Source organism: Pongo pygmaeus, chromosome 17 (assembly GCF_028885625.2).
Source record: "Pongo pygmaeus isolate AG05252 chromosome 17, NHGRI_mPonPyg2-v2.0_pri, whole genome shotgun sequence".
Classification (NCBI taxonomy): Eukaryota; Metazoa; Chordata; class Mammalia; order Primates; family Hominidae; genus Pongo; species Pongo pygmaeus.
The window spans coordinates 24,310,404-24,329,877 of record NC_072390.2 but is presented as its reverse complement, the minus strand read 5'-3'; the positions used below and the strand labels follow the sequence as shown (position 1 = coordinate 24,329,877).

Below are 19,474 nucleotides of genomic sequence, written 5' to 3'. Positions count from 1 at the left end.
AGCAAGTAATAAGACTCTACATACCAAACCACATTTAGCTTGTTGTCTTCGAGTTTTTGGTAGAGTATAGTGCTGGGGGTGGCAGGAAGAGAGAGGGGACACAGCATAGCCAGTGCTATATAGCATGGAATGCTTTTAACAGAGAACAAAGTGTTTGTACTAAAAGGCAGGAATCTGGGGCTCAGTAGGTGTTGAGTAATTGAATTGCTATGAATGATTTTCTGTCAAAATCTAAATAACATTCCAGCCTTTGCCAGCTTCATAGGGGAATTAGATAGTAGGAATGCACTGAGTTTGTGCTCCTGGGAAGACTCCACGATTGGGGGAAGGAAGGCAACAGAAATGAGGGCAGGGATGTTGTGTATCTCTGTCCAAGCACAGGAGACCCCGGGTGGGATGACCTCTGTTTATTGGTGGCCCAAAAGTACACCTATGCCTTCAGGATGAAGTGTGCTCTGCTCCTCACCCAAAGGTTTATTTTTGGAAACCTTTAACTGAAGTACATGCACATTCAGAAGAATACATGTATCCTGAACATACAACTCACTCGACTGTCACAAACTGACCATACCGGTGCAACCAGCACCAGGTTAAAAAGATATTATTTTATTTTTATTTATTTATTATTATTATTTTGGAGACAGGGTCTGGCTCTGTCTCCCAGGCCGAAATGCTGTGGCATGATCTCGGCTCACAGCAACTTCTGCCTCCCGGGTTCAAACGATTCTCCTGCCTCAGCCTCCCGAGTAGTGGGATTACAGGCGTCCGCCACTACGCCTGGACTAATTTTTGTATTTTTAGTAGAGACAGGGTTTCGCCACATTGCTCAGGCTGGTCTCGAACTCCTGACCTCAAGTGATCCGCCCCCCTCGGCCTCCCAAAATGCTGGGATTACAGATGTGAGCCACCGCGCCCAGCCAAAAAGATATTTTAATAATATGAATGCAACTCTGCATGTGCATGAAATGCAAAGGTGACAGGGTGTTATGAAAATGTCTCCCTTCCCTCTATTTTCTAGTCACCCAGATTTCCTAACTATTAAGAAAAAAAAATTGTCATTAGTTTCTTAACCAATGGGTTTTAAACCAAACAGACTTCCTGACATATGTAAGATCTTGGCTTGGGCTCGCGGCCTCGGCGAGGCGGGAAGGCTCTTTGTGTCAGCTCAGGACGGCTCTGGACAGGTGGGCCCTGGCTCCAGCTCCTGCTGCAGCCCCCGCCCCCCTCCTCCCGAGCTCATCCCTCGGGCGCCGGCCTGGGCTGACCAGGGAGAGCGGGCGAGGGGCAGGGCCCCGGGCTAGGTCCAGGCCGGCAGCTGGCATCAGGGGGCCCTGGGTGGGAAGACCGGTTAGGGTTGGGGTGCACAGACCCGGGGAATCTGAGACGCAAGGTTTCCGGCTCTTGGCCGCTAGTGAGGAAGGCTCGAGGCCGACCCTGGCCCAAAGCAGGGCGCCGGGCCATTGTCAGTCCTGGGAAAGGGGATTGGGAGGAGCCCGAGAGGGGCGGCCTTTCCCTGGGGCGGCGTGGAAGGGAGGCAGCGCCTCCAGGCGATGAGTAGAGCTGGGCACTGGCGGGCTGCCACTGGGGTGTCCGGCAGTCCCTCCTGGGTCTAGGGCTGTTCCTCCGAGGTCTCGAGGTGGTCCTTCGGGTGTGTCTGGGGTCAGCCCCTCTAGACTTCTGGGGGCGGCCTCCCGGGGGCCATACTGCATCACGTAGTGGAGGTAGGCAGAAGCCAGTTGGGGAGGGCCCGCGGTGCTTTTGGTTTCAAGATCTCCAGGAAGAGTGATTTTAAAAAATAGCCTGATTGACGTGTAAAGAACCCTATCAAGTACCGTTTGCTGAGTCCTGAGTGCCTGTTCAAGTTCAAGCCTGAGAACGGAGGGAAGGGGTGGGTAAAAAAGGACTCGCCAACGCCGCGGCGCCTCTAAGCTGGTAAATACGGCCGGCCTGAAGTGGGCCAAAGGTCGCCGCCTGAGGGAAACACAGGCCCAGGCCCAGCGGCTGGCCTGAGTCTACGCGGTTTGTTGTTTCTCCTTAGGAAGCCCAGATATGGCACTTTCACTTTAAAGATAATAAAGAAAACGATTTTAAATGAAAATAATTTTTTTTTCCCTTAAGGGGTGTACACTTTTACTTGGGTCACCTTTTGGTCTTCTTTCTATTAATAAAGAAACCCAAAAGTATGATCTCTCTCAAGTTTTTGTATGTAAAAAAAATTTATAATTTTATCTTGTATAGAGACGAGGTCTTGCTCTGTTGCTCACGCTAGAGTGCAGTGGCTCAGTCATAGCTCACTATGGGCTCCTGGGCTCAAGCCATCCTCCCTCCTAGACCTCCCGAAGTGCTGAGGTTACAGGCATGAGCCACCGCACTGGCTTCTCATGTTTATCTATTATCTGGTGCCAAAAAAAGGAGCTATTTTAACTCATCAGCATTGCAGTTAGTTTTGAAGCTGACCATCGATAGATGTTTATGGACAGTTCAATCCTGGGCTATGTAATTTTGGAAATAAAATGATAAAATTCTTTTTCTGATTCTGTGGTTTATCTTCTAGTTGGGAAGATAAAACCAGCACGTGTAATGTAATACATCACAATGGAAGATTCTACATAATTAAGGGTTAACTCTGAAATCAGAAGACAAGTTTTCCAAGACTTGGGAAGGTGGAGAGATCAGAGGTCAGTGAGAGAACAAAGAATCGGGTAAGTATTCCAAGAAGAGGCGCGTCTTACAGTGTGGATCACATTTCTGTGTGGGTGAGGTGGCTCACATCTGTAATCCTAACATTTTTTTTTTTTTTTTTTTTGTTGCGACTGAGTCTCGCTCTGTAGCCCAGGCTGGAGTGCCGTGGTGCGATCTTGGTTCACTGCAACCTCCGCCTCTAACACTTTGGGAGGCCAAGGTGGGCGGATGGCTTGAGTCCAGGAATTCAAGACCAGCCTAGGCAACATGGCGAAACCCCTTCTCTACAAAAAATACAAAATTTAGCCAGGCGTGGTGGCACATGCCTGTGGTCCCAGCTACTCAGAAGGCTGAAGTGGGAGGATTGCTTGAGCCCAGGAGGTCGAGGTTCCATTGAGCCATGATTGCGCCACTGCATGGGGTTACATGACTGTAATCCCAGCACTTTGGAAGGCCAAGGCAGGAGGATTGCTTGAGCCCAGGGGTTCAAGACCAGTCTGGGCAAGATAGTGAGACCCTGTCCCAACAAAAAAAAATTTAAAAAATGTATATTTAGCTGGGTGTAATGGCATGTGCCTGTAGTCCCAGCTCCTGGGGAGGCTGACGGGGGAGGATTGCTTGAGCCTGGTAGGTCAAGGATGAAGTGAGTCATGGTCACGCTACTACACTCCAGCCTGGGCAACAGAGTGAGACCCTGTCTCCAAAAAATATATAAAATAATAATAATAATAATAATACAGTATGTGTTGCCCATATGTACTCATTCATGGGTAATCTTGAAACTGCCTTTGCAAAAGTTATATCCATGAGAAAATTATAACGGTAAGCTAAGCTAACCTAACTTCCATCTTGCCTTTCCCTTAATTATTCCCAGATTATTGGACTAAGCTAACTTTGGAAGACCTTTCAGCTACAGTTTAAATAATAACAGGCCTTGCCCAAAACTCAGCTGCTTTTGTAAAGCTAATTGGAGGCCATCACGCTGAGAGAGGAGAGGAGGCTGGGTCCTGCTAAGTTATTCAGAATGTTATAAAATATGATATATCCCCAGTTACTCCTCCAAATAACACCACTCTTGAAGATTGGCCTTTTGAGATATCTTTCCAGGTTTTTTGCATGTCTGACACCCATGGCTCCACCCGGATGACAACCCTTTTGTCATCCAGGACAGCCGCACAGCCGCACAGGAGTGCGGCTCCTGTGGCCGCACCTAGAGTCGACCAGCCCACAGGAGGACCGCTTCAACCCACTATGATTTCATCTCTGCCCCAGCCAATCAGCAGCAAGCACCTGTTACCTAGCACCCCCCTCCCCAACACTGCTTCCCCCAAACTGCCTTTGAAAAACCCCTAATCTGGTGCAGCGTGGTGGCTCACGCCTGCAATCCCAGCACTTTGGGAGGCCGAGGCGGGCAGATCGCGAGGTCAGGAGTTCGAGACCAGCCTGACCAACATGGTGAAACCCCGTATCTACTAAAAACTACAAAAGTTAGCTACTAACAACTACAAAAAAGCTACAAAAATTAGCTGGATGTGGTGGCATGTGCCTCTAATCCCAGCTACTCAGGAGGCTGAGGCAGGAGAATCGCTTGAACCCAGGAGGTGGAGGTTGCAGTGAGCCCAGTGGGTGACAGAGTAAGACTCTGTCTCAAAAAAAAAAAAAAAGAAAAAAAAACCCCTAATCTACGAGCTTTGAATGAGATGATTTGAGTACCAATTCCATCTCCCAGTGTTATGGCCAGCCTTGTGTCTATTAAACTCTACTACAATGCTGTGGTCTTTCTTTCTTTCTTTCTTTTTTTCTGAGACAGAGTCTTGGTCTGTCACCTAGGCTGGAGTGCAGTGGCGCAAACTGGGCTCACTGCAACCTCTACCTCTTTAGTTCAAGCAATTCCCATGCCTCAGCCTCCCGAGTAGTTGGGATTCCAGGCATGCGCCACCATGCCCAGCTAACTTTTGTATGTTTAGCAGAGATGGGGTTTCACCATGTTGGCCAGGCTGGTCTCGAACTCCTGACCTCATGATCCGCCTGCCTCGGCCTCAGCCTCCCAAAGTGCTGGGATTACAGGCGTGAGCCACTGTACCCAGCCTGTGGTCTTTATGAGGTGAAGAACACCTCAGGTAGCTACAAATTTTTCTCTTTACATCTTTCAGTGTTTTCAAATTCCTTGCAATTAACATATATTAATTTATATTTTTAAATATATTTAAAAAGTAAAGTTTTGCCAGGTGCAGTGGCTCACACTTGTAATCCCAGCACTCTGGGAGGCCTAGGCAGGTGGATCACTTGAGGCCAGGAGTTGGAGACCAGACTGGCCAACATGGTGAAACCCCTTGTCTACTAAAAATACAAAAATTAGCCAGGCATAGTGGCACATGCCTGTAATTCCAGCTACTCAGGCTGAGGCACAGGAATCATTTGAACCTGGGAGGTGGAGGTTGCAGTGAGCCAACATCGTGCTACTGCACTCTGGCCTGCGTGACAGAGGGAGACTCAGTCTCAAAAAAAAAAAGTAAAGTTTTGCCGGGGCAGTGGCTCATGTCTGTAATCCCAGCACTTTGGGATGCCGAGGTGGGCAGATCACGAGGTCAAGAGATCAAGACCATCCTGGCCAACATGATGAAACCCTGTCTCTACTAAAAATACAAAAATTAGCTGGGCATGGTGGCATGCACCTGTAGTCCCAGCTACTTGGGAGGCTGAGGCAGGAGAATTGCTCGAACCCGGGAGGCGGAGGTTGCCGTGAGCTGAGATCATGCCATTGCACTCCAGCCTGGTGACGGAGACAGTCAAAAAAAAAAAAAAATAGGGGCTGGGCGCAGTGGCTCACACCTGTAATCCCAGCACTTTGGGAGGCCGAGGTGGGCGGATCACGAGGTCAGGAGTTCGAGACCAGCCTGACCAATATGGTGAAACCCCATCTCTACTAAAAATACAAAAATTAGCTGGGCCTGGTGGTGCACGCCTGTAATCCCAGCTACTGGGGAGGCTGAGGCAGGAGAATCGCATGAACCCGGGAGGCGGAGGTTGCAGTGAGCTGAGATCGCGCCATTGCACTCCAGCCTGGGCAACAGAGTGAGACTCCGTCTCAAAAATAAATAAATAAAATAAAGTTTTAGTGGCAGTTGGATATAAGAAGCAGACTACAGAGGGTTAAAACATCGATGGATGTTTGGGATGGAAGGCAGTAGGTGTTGGCAGGACAGCTATTGCACAAAATTATTCATTGACCTGAACATTCTCAATTCTTGTTTCTTTGGAACTTATAAAGGCAGATATTTAACATGCTTTAATTAATAAAGTTCTTTTGCACTTTTGAAGACTATTCGATGGATAACACATTCTGTCCCCTGCCTTCCCAGCGTGGGCTGCCTCTGGCCTAGAAATGCAAATGTTTGCTTGTTTGTAAAAAATGCGTAGCCGAGAGCTTCAAAATGTGAGCAAGAACATCATATTTGTTTGCAAGTAACTAGCAAAGCAGCAGAAACATTGGCTGACTCCAATAATCTTTAAACATTATCCCCTTCCCTGCAGTTTCCTTCAGAAACCGTTTACCTGTAATTTGTTAAGAGACAGCTCTGAGCTTCTCATTATGAGCCCTTCACTAATTCCACCAGATCATCAAAACATTTCAGATATTCTAATTGTAGGTACTTTGTCATCCTTTGGGACTTAATCTAAAACTCTGTCATGAGAGAATTTTCTTTTTCAGAGCTAAAAATATTGTGAATGGAACCATATTACCGGTGAGGTGAATACATGCCTCTAAACCATTTAACATGAGAAGTAAATTTAAAAGCCTCCAGATTTTGTCTTTCCTAGTTAGCCTCTCTTGGAATCCCATGAATGATTTCTTTCCTAACTAAACACCTTACCTGGTTAGGATCTACTGTTCAATTGTCATATGAAGAGGAAACAGATTGGCTTCCCATCACAGCAGAGGGGCCACTTGCGCCGTCTGCTGGGGACATTGCTAATCATTTTATAATTTCATGAGGTAATGGGCTTGATTCAAGTTGAGTTCACAACCTGATCACTTTCAATACCTCCGACTGACAGCTATTTGCTCTGAGACCCTCCGTCATTAGATTATGTTCCAGAGTATAATTTAGTTTCCCTTTCAGTAGATAAAAATAATTTTAAGCCAAAATATGCAGTTATCCCAGTCACTGTCTGCTGTCACTCCAAAGGATGCCCTAAGAAGGGTTTAAATAATAGAGTTGAAAAATAGCTAATTTCTTTCTTTCTTTCTTTCTTTCTTTTTTTTTTGAGATGGAGTTTCACTCTTGTTGCCCAGGCTGGAGTGCAATGGCGCCATCTCGGCTCCCTGCAACCTCTGCCCCCAGGGTTCAAGCGATTCTCCTGCCTCAGCCTCCCAAGTAGCTGGGATTACAGGTGCCCGCCACCACGCCCAGCTAATTTTTTGTATTTTTAGTAGAGATGAGGTTTCACCATGTTGGCCAGGCTGTTCTCGAACCCCAGACCTCAGGTGATCCACCCGCCTTGGCCTCCCAAAGTGCTGGGATTACAGGTGTGAGCCACCACCCCAGCCAAAAAGTAGCTAATTTCTTTAGGGCAATCACAGTGGTGTGCGTGTGTGCGCTTTTCCCTCAAACTGATGTCACTTACTTCTTTCCTTCTTCCCCTTTTGTTTCTTCTTCTTCTTTCTTTGTTTTGCTCTTTCCGTTCTCCCTCCTTTTCCTCTCGTCTTTCCCCCTCCTTCTTCTCCTCTTCCTCTCCCTTTTGTTTCTTTTTTCTTTTCTTTTTTTTTTTTTTAGGGATGGGAATGTGCTCTGTTGCCCAGGCTTGAGTGCAGTGGCTAGTCACAGGTGCAATCATAGCTCACTGCAGCCTCGAACTCCTGGCCTCCAACGATCCTCCCACTTTAGCCTCCTGAGCAGATGGGACTACAGACATCTGCCACTGAGCCTGACTTTCTCTGTTTTCTAATTATCAAAAAACATCGACTGGGAATCTTGTCTCCAGGTTACACTATGATCTCCCACACATCTAGAACAAGACCCATGAGTGAAATAGCTCTATGTATATTCTGTTAGCAAGCTTTGCAAGCTCCAAAATCGTGGCAGAAGATAGCGACATGCCTCGGGGGAGGGAAGTTGGCCAGATAGCTCAGAGGTCTTAGGGTGCTTGGGTGCCGGGCTCAGAACTGGCCAGACTGTTGGGGCCTCTGCCCTCTGGAGAGCTGGAAAGGGTAGAATCAGGACCTGGGCTTAGAGTGTGCACACTTGGTCTAGGATTTGTCTTCAGGATCAGTTATTTTCTTGACAACCATCTGGTTGCTTTCTGCTGAGCCCTGCACTGCCACCTGCATTCCTGCTCCTCCCCAGCCATGGTCCCACACCTGCACTCTAGGCCCCTCCACCCCTCCCCTGGGAAGCGCCCTCACTGTGTGGTAGTCTGGACTGTTCGACTTCTTGGCCTGGTAATCCCTGGCTTTCAATCCCTGGGCCCAAGCCTGCTCTGCCCATGGCTGAACTACACCAGCTCTGCCTCCTCAGGGGAGGATTTTTTTTTTTTGAGGTGGAGTCTTTTTCTCTCAGACTGGAGTGCAGTGGCACAACCTCGGCTCACTGCAACCTCCACCTCCTGGGTTCAAGCAGTTCTTCTGCCTCAGCCTCCCGAGTAGGTGGGACTACAGGTGCACACCACCATGCCCTGCTAACTCAGGAGAGGATTTGACAGTAAGTTGATTCAGGGCGCATTACTTTCTTTGCTTGGTTACAGCTGGAGCCAGTTTGTTCCAACAGTTAGTAACTTTACATCTTTGATTTTCCTTGGGATGTGACTGCAGTGTTTCCACAGTTATGGCTCCAGTTCAGGAATTTAAGAAAATTGCTTTGTGTAATATGAACTGGAAACTAGTGAACTAATTTCTTTTCTTTTCTTTTCTTTTCTTTTTTTTTTTGAGACGGAGTCTTGCTCTGTCACCCAGGCTGGAGTGCAGTGGCGCAATCTCGGCTCACTGCAACCTCTGCTTCCTGGGGTCAAGCCATTCTCCTGCCTCAGCCTCCCGAGTAGCTGGGATTATAGGCGCCCGCCACCACACCTGGCTAATTTTTGTATTTTTGGTAGAGACGGGGTTTCACCATGTTGGCCAGGATGGTCTTGATCTCTTGACCTCGTAATCTGCCCGACTCGGCCTCCCAAAGTGCTGTGATTACAGGTGTGAGCCACTGCGCCCAGCCTAGTGAACTACTTTCATAAGCTACAGACCTGCTTCTTTGTAGAGTGAGTTCAAATGATGTCTGGGAAGTGATCAGCACTTGGATCACAGAGGAGTCAGGACTCTCTGTGCTTACTTCCTGCTCATGGAGTTGGGAAGTTTTAGCACTTTCAGTTGTTGCTACATAGACGGAATGTGATTACGCCTCTACTCTTGACAGTTTTTAGAGATAATATTGGAGCATCTCTGTGCTAAAATCAAAAGCAATCTTTTTGTCTTATATTTATTTTGTAAAGTTATAAAAATAATTTCATATACTATCAACTGAGACTATTCGCTCTTCAGAGGAAATTGTTCCAGTTTTTCTTGAAGGTCCTTACTTTATTCTTCTATTTTTCTTTTTCTTTTTTATTTTATTTTTATTTATTTATTTATTTATTTATTTATTTATTTGAGACGTAGTCTTGCCCTGTCACCCAGGTGGAGTGCAGTGGCGCCATCTCAGCTCACTGCAACCTCTGCCTCCCGGGTTCAAGCGATTCTCCTGCCTCAGCCTCCTGAGTAGCTGGGACTACAGGCACCTGCCACCACACCCAGCTAATTTTTTGTATTTTTTAGTAGAGATGGGGTTTCACCGTGTTAGCTAGGATGGTCTCAATCTCCTGACCTCGTGATCTGCCCGCCTCAGCCTCCCAAAGTGCTGGGATTACAGGCGTGAGCCACTGCTGGTCCTTCCTTCCTTCCTTCCTTCCTTCCTTCCTTCTTCCCTCCCTCCCTCCTTCTCTCCTTCCCTCCTTCCCTCCTTCTTTCCTTCCTTCCTAGACAGAGTTTTGCTCTTGTTGCCCAGGCTGGAGTGCAATGGCGCAATCTCAGCTCACTGCAACTTCCGCCTCCCAGGTTCAAGCAATTCTCCTGCCTCAGCCTCCTGAGTAGCTGAGATTACAGGCACTGCCACCACGCCCGGCTAATTTTTGGTATTTTTAGTACAGACAGCGTTTCACCATGTTGGCCAGGCTGGTCTCGAACTCCTGACCTTAGGAGAGCCACCCGCCTTGGCCTCCCAAAGTGCTGGGATTGCAGGCATGAGTCACCGCGCCCAGCCCCTTCTGTCTATTTTTCAAAATGATACCTACTATTGTTTGAGCAAGTGTTTTGGCAGCCAGCTATGCTCATATTTTTTGCATTTATTTTGCTAAGGTACAGACAGTCCATTACACTAGATATTTTTATAATTATACATAATTACTATAACAAATTAAATAAACTAAAACTTTAAAGGCATTAAAACACAAGAGAGTACTTTCTCTGAATTAGTGGTGATGGCAATAGTAAAGAAACAGGCTGGCCGGGTGCGGTGGCTCACGCCTGTAATCCCAGCACTTTGGGAGGCCGAGGCGGGTGGATCACGAGATCAGGAGATTGAGACCATCTTGGCTAACATGGTGAAACCCCGTCTCTACTAAAAATACAAAAAAATTAGCCAGGCGTAGTGGCGGGCACCTGTCGTCCCAGCTACTCGGGAGGCTGAGGCAGGAGAATGGCATGAATCCGGGAGGCGGAGCTTGCAGTGAGCTGAGATCGCACCACTGCACTCCAGCCTGGGAGACAGAGTGAGACTCCGTCTCAAAAAAAAAAAAAAGAAAAAGAAAAAGAAAGAAACAGGCTGGGTGCAGTGGCTCACACCAGCACTTTGGGAGGCTGAGGTGGGTGGATGGCTTGAACCCACGAGTTCGAGACCAGCGGGGGCAACATGGAGAAACCCTGTGTCTACAGGAGACACAAAAAAATTAGCCAGGCATGATGGTGTGCACCTGTAGTCCCAGCTACTCAGGATGCTGAGGTGGGGGGGATTGCTTGAGCCTGAAAGGTTGAGGCTACAGTGAGCTGAGATCATGCCACTGACCCTGTCACACACACACACACACACACACACACACACACACACACATTGTAGAGAAATATAAAGAATCTTGGAGGTTTTCAGATTTTTCTTCTGAAATTTGAGTGGTTGGCCAGGCGTGGTGGCTTGTGCCTGTAATTGCAACACTGTGGGAGGGCAAGCCAGGTGGATCACCTGAGGTCAGGAGTTCAAGACCAGCCTGGCCAACATGGCGAAACCCTGTCTCTACTAAAAATACAAAAAAAGTAGCCAGGCATGGTGGCACATGTCTGTATTTCTAGCTACTCAGAAGGCTGAGGCAGGAGAATCACTTGAACCCGGGAGGCGGAGGTTGCAGTGAGCCAAGATCGCACCACTGCACTCTAGCCTGGGCAACAGAGTGAGACTCTGTCTCAAAAAAAAAAAAAAAAAAAATTTCAGTGGTTGACATGTTACAATAATATACATTGACACAAAGGCTGGGTAGTATATTAGTCAAAAGTCACAAGTACCAGTTCTCACCCTTACTAGCTATTGTGATCTTGGATAGTTTACTTAACCCTTCTAAGCTTTAGTAAGTGCTCAATAAATGTTATCTAAACTAGAAGCAGGCTGGGCACGGTGGCTCATGCCTGTAACTCCAGCACTTTGGGAGGCCACTTCAGGAGGAAGGCTTGAACCCAAGAGTTCAAGACCAGCCTGGGCAACATAGTGAGACTTTGTGTCTACAAAAAATTCTAAAAATTAGCTAAATGTGGTGACGCATTTCTGTAATCACAGTGCTTTGAGAGGCAGAGGTGGGAGGATCACTTGAGCCCAGGAGGTTGAGGCTGCAGTGAGCTATGATCATGCCACTGCCTTCCAACCCAAGTGACAGAGGAAGACACTATTTCAAAAAAAAAAAAAAAAAAAGCAAATTAGCTTCAGGTTCCCTTCCCCTCCTGTAATATGTATTGCAGTAACCAGCCTCTCCATAGCATAACCGATGATCCCAGCCTCCTGATATTCATGCCCTGTGTAGCTGCCTCCCATACTTAATCAGAGTTGGTCTGTGTGGCCAGTAGAATATTGTAGAAGTAATGTGTGTCACTTCTGAGATGGGGCTGTAAAAGCCTGTGGCTTCTGCCAGCTTGGGGAGACGTTCATGCTGCCAATGGAGAGGTCCACTTGGCAAGAAGCCCGTTCCGGAGCAGCAAGGTACCCAGCCAGCAGCTGGGGGGAACTGCGACATCCCAACAACCATGCGGATGAGCGCAGCGGCGGGGCCTCCCAACAACCATGCGGCTGAGCTCGGCGGCGGGGCCTCCAGGCCCAGGTGGCTGCAGCTTGGCTGACAGCTTAGCTGCAACCTCAGGAAAGACCTGCACCAGGTGCCCCAGCTAAGCCACTTCTGAATTCCAGACACTCAGAAGCTGTGAGATAACAGAGGTTTGCTAATACATATGCCAAGAATTCACATATCAACACATCTGTGATCCTTACTCTCCTCTGGGGAAAATAGCCCTTTTTTTTTTTTTTTTTTTTTTGAGACAGAGTCCCGCACTGTTGCCTGGGCTGGAGTGCAGTGGCACAATCTTGGCCCACTGCAAACTCCACTTACCAGGTTCAAGCGATTCTCCTGCCTCAGCCTCCCAAGTAGCTGTGATTACAGGTGCCCGCCACCACGCCCAGCTAATTTTTTATATTTTTAGTAGAGACAGTGTTTCACTATGTTAGCCAGGCTGGTCTCGAACTCCTGACCTCGAGATCCACCTGCCTCGGCCTCCCAAAGTGCTGGAATTACAGGCATGAGCCACCACGCCTGGCCACTTTTCTTTATTTAAAGCTGGGTTATTTCATCTAAGACATGCATTGCAGTGAGTCTGACTCTAGGCGATGTGCATCCTTTTTCTCTTTCTTAATGTGCCTTAAACAGTGGTTCATCTTATAGTTCATGATGTCTTAGATTTGAGGAAATAGTAAATCATATCGTAGTTACATGATCAAACTTTTTTTCCTTCTGAACCATATTTCCTTACACTGTCAAAATTTTTGTATTTGGAATGAATGACTGGGTATCTGTAACAAAGATACATAGGCACATTTGACATTTAGAGGGATTTCAGCATTTACTGACTGATTGTGAAACGACATTATCATTGTGCAGTTTTTCTACATTGAAGAAACCTACATATTTATAGGTTTTCATTCACCATTCCTGACTCTCCCTTATAATATCCTTTATTACAGTCTTTTGTTATAATGTTGAGTTTTTGTTTGTTTGTTTGTTTGTTTTTGAGACAGAGTCTTGCTCTGTCACCCGGGCTGGAGTGTAGTGGTGCCATCTTGGCTCACTGCAACCTCCGCCTCTCAGGTTCAAGCGATTCTCCTGCCTCAGCCTTTGGAGTAGCTGGGATTACAGGCATGCGCCACCATACCTGGCCAATTTTTGTATTTTTTGTAGAGATGGGGTTTCACCATATTGGCCAGGCTAGTCTCAAACTCTTGACCTCAAGTGATCTGCCCACCTCGGCTTCCCAAAATGCTGAGATTACAGGTATGAGCCACCATGCTTGGCCTTATAATGTTGAGTCTTCAGGCCTCAGAAGCAGACCTCGGGAAACAGAATCTCTGAATTTCTCCTGCCCAAGGCGGGCCTCGAATCTGGTTGTGGGTCATAAGACCCTCATTGCAGACGGTCCTGTCCCACACATAGAGAAAGGAATGCTCTGCAGAGAGGCCAAGAAAGATCTGAACAGCTGAGCCTTGCTGGGTTTCTCAATCTGTTAGTATTAGATCATTCCCCTTTTGTCCAATCGCATTTCTGCACAGTTGTCCTCAATCATGCCTATTCAATAATGTCTCCATAAAAGGCTCAAGAGGATTGGGTTCTGAGGGCTTCCAGATCGCTGAACATGTGGTGGTTCCTGAAGGGTGGCGCCCCTGGGGAGGGCATGGAAGCTCCACGTCCCTTCCCACATGCCTTGCCCTATGCAGCTCTTCATCTGTATCCTTTGCAGTATCCTTTACTATAAACCAGTGAACTAAGGAAAGTGTTTCCTTGAGTTTTGTGAGCCCTTCTAACAAATCAGTTAAACCCACGGAGGGGGTTGTGGGAACCCCAATTCATAACTGGTCTGCCAGAAGCACAGGTTACAGCCTGGGGCTTTTGATTGACATCAGAAGTGGGGCAGTCCTGGGGACCGAGGCCTCAACCTGTGTTATCTGATGCTGTCTCCAGGTACAGAGTATCAGAACTGAGTTGAACTGGAGGACACCCACTAGGTGTCCATGCAGAACTACTTGCTTGCTTGGTGTGTGGGGAATCCCCCTCCCCACATTTGCTCACAGAAGACTTCTGTGTTGATTGTTCTTGAGCAAGAGAATCGGAAAAGCACTTGGAACAAATGTGTTTTTTCCGCCCAGAGACTGTTTACAAATCACCTGAGTGTGCAGTGACTTTATGCTCGTGGCTTATAAATTCCATCCACCAATACTGATAGGCTGGTCATTTAAATCACAGGACTGAATGCAGCTTGGGGGAGGGTGTCTCCGTCTGTGCCCCTCTCCCACATCCCAAGTAGCTGTCAGTGTCAGAAGTGGTACAAGGTGAGAGGGGGAAGGGGGAGGAGGATAGGAGTAGAAATGAGGTGCTTCAGAATTTCCCCATCATAACCAGAGGGTAGTTTGGTAGCAGGGGAAATGTGGGTATCTAGAATCAGACTTCTTTATCCGGGCATGGTGGCGCACGCCTGTAGTCCCAGCTATTTGGGAGGCTGAGGTGGGAGGATTGCTTGAGCCTAGGAAATAGAGGCTGCAGTGCCTGTGATCACACCGCTGCACTCCAGCCTGGAAGACAGAGTGAGACCCTGTCTCAAAAACAACAACAAATTAAAAAAAAAAAAAAAACAGAATTAGACTCTTGCATGTTTATGTAAAACTAATGCAGATCATGAATATTTTCATAATGCATTTACTGGGTCATTGGAGAATTATGGCATCTATTAATTACAGAGCATGATCTAACAGAACAATCACAGCTCCATTTTCTCTCCCCTCCCTCCCTCCCTTCCTTCCTTGACAAAGTCTTGCTCTGTTGCCCAGGCTGGAGTGCAGTGGCGTGATCTTGGCTCACTGCAATCTCTGCCTCCCGGGTTCAAGCAATTCTCCTGCCTCAGCTTCTCAATAAGCTGGGAATAATCACTTGCCACCATGCCTGGCTAATTTTTTTGTATTCTCAGTAGAGACGGGGTATCACCATGTTGGCCAGGTTGGTCTCAAACTCCTGACCTCAAGTGATCCGCCTGCCTCAGCCTCCCAAAGTGCTAGGATTACAGCGTGAGCCACCATGCCCTGCCTATATCATTATAATTTCTGCTTTGTGAATGCCTCACAGATTCCTCCCAATACTCATGGAAGTAAACTCCTTAACAGTCTCAGAAGGGCTGTGCAAGTCAATGAGTCACTTGTAGATTCTCATCTGGAAATGATCAGGTGTCTTAGAACTTTCACTACTGGCCAGGAGCGGTGGTTCACGCCTGTAATCCCAGCACTTTGGGAGGCTGAAGCATGTGGATCACCTGAGGTTAGGAGTTAGAGACCAGCTTGACCAACATGGTGAAACTCTATCTCTACTAAAAATACAAAAAATTAGCCAGGTGTGGTGGCGCATGTCTGTAATCCCAGCTACTCGGGAGGCTGAGACAGGAGAATTGCTTGAACCCAGGAGTCGGAGGTTGCAGTGAGCCAAGCTCGTGCCACTGCACTCCAGCCTGGGCAACAGGCGAGACTCTGTCTCAAAAAAAAAAAAAAAACTTTCACCACAAGGAGTTTTTCTTTTAGTGATTCTTGGTAGGCATTTGAACTGGTCCTTTCAGTTTGAGATTCTTTTCCTTTGCCCCTCTGATCAAGTCAGCACACACCTTCTCCGGGGATTTTACCTTGCGGCTGCTTAGAGTGATTCTAATTGGTGAATTGCCACCTTTGGCTCCATGGGTGTGTTTTGGCATCTTTAAAATCTGTGGTTGCCAAGCACGGTGGCTCATGCCTGTAATCCCAGCACTTCGGGAGGCTGAGGTGGGCAGATCACCTGAGGTCGGGAGTTTGAGACCAGCCTGGCCAACATGGAGAAACCCCGTCTCCACTAAATATACAAAATTAGCCAGGTGTGGTGGCAGGCGCCTGTAATCCCAGCTACTCGGGAGGCTAAGACAGGAGAATTGCTTGAACCCGGGAGGCGGAGCTTGCAGTGAGCCGAGATCGCGCCATTGCACTCCAGCCTGGGCAACATAGTAAGACTCCATCTCAAAAAAAGAAAAAAGAAATCTGTGGCTGCTGCGCGGTTTCCTGGCCGACTTGTTTCTGGGCAAGAGCGAACAGTGGTGAGCGAGGAGCAGGAGAGGGCAGACCACAGCCCGCACTGCCCTAAACGGCATCTTCCTCTAAGAGCTCTCTTTCTATTTTCTCTCCATTGCTCTGAGAAGGTAACTTTGGTTACGGTCTTTTGTTTGTTTGTTTTTAGATGGAGTTTCGCTCTTGTCGCCCAGGCTGGAGTGCAATGGTGCGATCTCAGCTTACCACAACCTCCACCTCCCGGGTTCAAGTGATTCTCCTGCTTCAGCCTCCCAAGTAGCTGGGATTACAGGCGCCCACCATCTCGCCTAGCTAATTTTGTATTTTTAGTAGAAATGGGAGTTTCACCATGTTGGTCAGGCTGGTCTCGAACTCTCAAACTCAGGTGATCCGCCTGCCTCGGCCTCCCAAAGTGCTGGGATTACAGGCGTGAGCCACGGTGCCCAGCCTGATTATAGTTGTTTAATCAGCCCTGCAATCCCCACTCCATAATGCCACCCTGCCAAGCTTCCTGAGCTGCTGTCTTTACTGTTAGATGCTGGGGCAGGCAGAATAGTGCCCCCCCAGAGAGCCATGTCCAACTCCCCAGGCCCTGCCAATATGTTACCTTTCATGGCAAAGGGGAATCAGGGTTGTAGATGGAACTGATGTTGCTGTGGAATAACAAGAAAGATATTTGGTCGTTGTCCCTGGTTTCTGGCACAAAGCTCTAAATCCTTGGAATTTTGAGCAATAGAGTGTTAAGAGCCTCTTTTGTTTTAATGAGGCAACTCTTGTACTTAGCTTCGGGGTGGGAGCTGGCTGCCAGAAAGACCAAGCTTGATTAGAAGATCAGCATTTCCTGCACCCCCTCCCCCAACCTCCAGGGAAGGGAGAGTGGCTGGAGATTGAGCTGATCACCAGTGGCCACAGTCAAACCTGTGAACTGAGGCCTCCATAGAAACCCCTAAATGATGGGGTTCAGGGAGCTTCCAAGTTGGCAAACACATCGTCATCCCAGAGGGTGGTGCACCCCATCTTGACTGAGACAGTGGCTTCTGCACTCGGGACTTACCTTGTCCTGGGTACTTCTTCATCTGGTTGTTCATTTGCACCCTTTATAATAAACGGTAAGAGTAAGCACAGCTTTTCCTGAGTTCTATGAGTCATTCTAGCAAATTATTTAACCTTGGGGTAATGAGGTAGTTGAAACCTCTTTGTAGGAACTTTCCTTTGTAGGTCAATCAGCAGAAGTTAGGCTAACCTGGGAACCCAGTCCTTTCTTTGGTGTCTAAGTGAGGACAGTCTTGTGCGACCGTGGAGTCACATAAGAACTCCAGGTAGTGTCAGAAAGGAATTGAATTGTAGGGCACTGAGCTGGTATCAGAGAGTTGGAGAAGTGGTGTTGGAAAAGACACTTTTGATGTCAAGAGGAAGAAAAAACCCTCAGTTTTTTTTTTTTTTTTTTTAAGATGGAGTTTCACTCTTCTTTCCCAGGCTGGAGTGCAATGGCACGATTTCGGCTCTCTGCAACCTCTGTCCCCCGAGTTCAAGCGATTCTCCTGCCTCAGCCTCCCGAGTAGCTGGGATTACAGGTGCCCACCACGACGCCTGGCTAATTTTTTGTATTTTTAGTAGAGATGGGTTTTCACCATGTTGGCCAGGCTGGTCTCAAACTCCAGACCTCAGGTGATCCACCCGCCTCGGCCTCCCAAAGTGCTGGGATTACAGGCGTGAGCCACCGCCCCCAGCCACAATTTATATCTTGATCTTATTCATGTTTCATTTATAGTCATGCGTTGCTTAACCATGGGGATAAGTTCTGGGAAGTGCCTCATTAGGCAAACATCACAGAGTGTACTTACACAACCTAGATGGTACAGCTGACTATACACCCAGGCTATACGATATAGCCTATTACTTCTCGGCTACAAACCTGCCCAGCACGTGGCTGTCCTGAATACTGCAGGCTGTTGTAACACAATGGTCAGTACTTGTGTATCTAAACAGAAACGGTTCAATAAAAATACAGTATAAAAGAGAAGCCGGGCTCGGTGGCTCACACCTGTAATCCCAGCACTTTGGGAGGCCGAGGTGGGTGGATCACCTGAGGTTGGGAGTTCAAGACCAGCCTGACCAACATGGAGAAACCCCATCTCTACTAAAAATACAAAATTAGCTGGGCGTGGTGGCACATGCCTGTAATCCCAGCTACTCAGGAGGCTGAGGCAGGAGAATTGCTTGAATCTGGGAGGCAGAGGTTGCAGTGAGCGAGATTGCGCCATTGCACTCCGGCCTGGGCAACAAGAGCAAAACTCTGTCTCAAAAATAAATAAATAAATAAATAAATAAATAAATAAATAAATAAAGGAGAAAACATGCTACCCCCTGTATAGGCATTTACCATAAATGGAGCTTGCAGGACTGGAAGTTGCTCTTGAGTCAGTGAGTGAGTGGTGGGTGAAGGTGAAGGCCTAGAACATCACTATACACTACTGTAGACTTTATAAACACTGTACACTTAAGCTACACTAAATTTCCTAAGTCTTTTAAAAGAATAAATTAACCTTAGCTTACAATAACTTTAACTTAGAAGACTTTTTAATTTTTGAAAGCTTTTTGAGTCTTTTGTAATAACACAGCTTAAACCACAAACACATTGTACAACTGTACCAAACATATCTTCTTCTTTTTCTTTCTTTCTTTTTTTTTTTTTTTGAGACAAGTCTTGTTTTCTTCCCCAGGCTAGAGTGCATTGGTGTGATCATAGCTCACTGCAACCTCAAAATCCCGGGCTCAGGTGATCCTCCTGCCTCAGTCTCCAGAGTAGCTGGGACTACAGGTATATAACATCATGCCTGGCTAATCAAAAATATCTTCTTTCTTGGCTGGGCGTGGTGGCTCACACCTGTAATCCCAGCACTTTGGGAGGCCGAGGCAGGCAGATCATGAGGTCAGGAGATCGAGAGCATCCTGGCTAACAGAGTGAAACCCCGTCACTACTAAAAATACAAAAAAAAAAAAAAAAATTAGCCGGGCGTGGTGGCGGGTACTTGTGGTCCCAGCTATTCGGGAGGCTGAGGCAGGAGAATGGCGCAAACTCAGGAGGTGGAGCTTGCAGTGAGTGGAGATTACACCACTGCACTCCAGCCTAGGCCACTGAGCAAGACTCTGTCTCAAAAAAAAAAAAAAAATATATATATATATATATATATCTTCTTTCTTTATATTCTTATTCTATAAGCTTTTTTTCTATTTAAATATGTTTTTTCTTTTTACCTTTCAAATGTTTTATTTAAAAATAAGACATAAACATGTACCTTAGCCTAGGCCTACACAGACTCAGGATCATCAATATCACTGATTTTCATCTCCACATCTTGTCCCACTTATAGGGTCTTCAGGGGCAGTAACACACA

At 47.2% G+C, this 19,474-nt stretch overlaps 1 protein-coding gene across 5 annotated transcripts in view; it reads left to right on the top strand.

The window, feature by feature from the left end:
* Positions 1–1,509: 1,509 nt before the first annotated feature.
* Positions 1,510–19,474, top strand: part of MPPE1 (metallophosphoesterase 1) — a 59,454-nt gene continuing 41,489 nt past the window's right edge. For 4 of the 5 annotated variants that reach the window (XM_054460611.2, XM_054460608.2, XM_054460600.2 and 1 more), the window contains exons 1-2: positions 1,510–1,721; positions 2,555–2,702. The gene's annotated coding sequence lies outside the window, so the exon portion shown is untranslated. The remainder of the gene's footprint in view (positions 1,722–2,554; positions 2,703–19,474) is intronic. The other variant, XM_054460614.2, reaches the window with a different exon arrangement.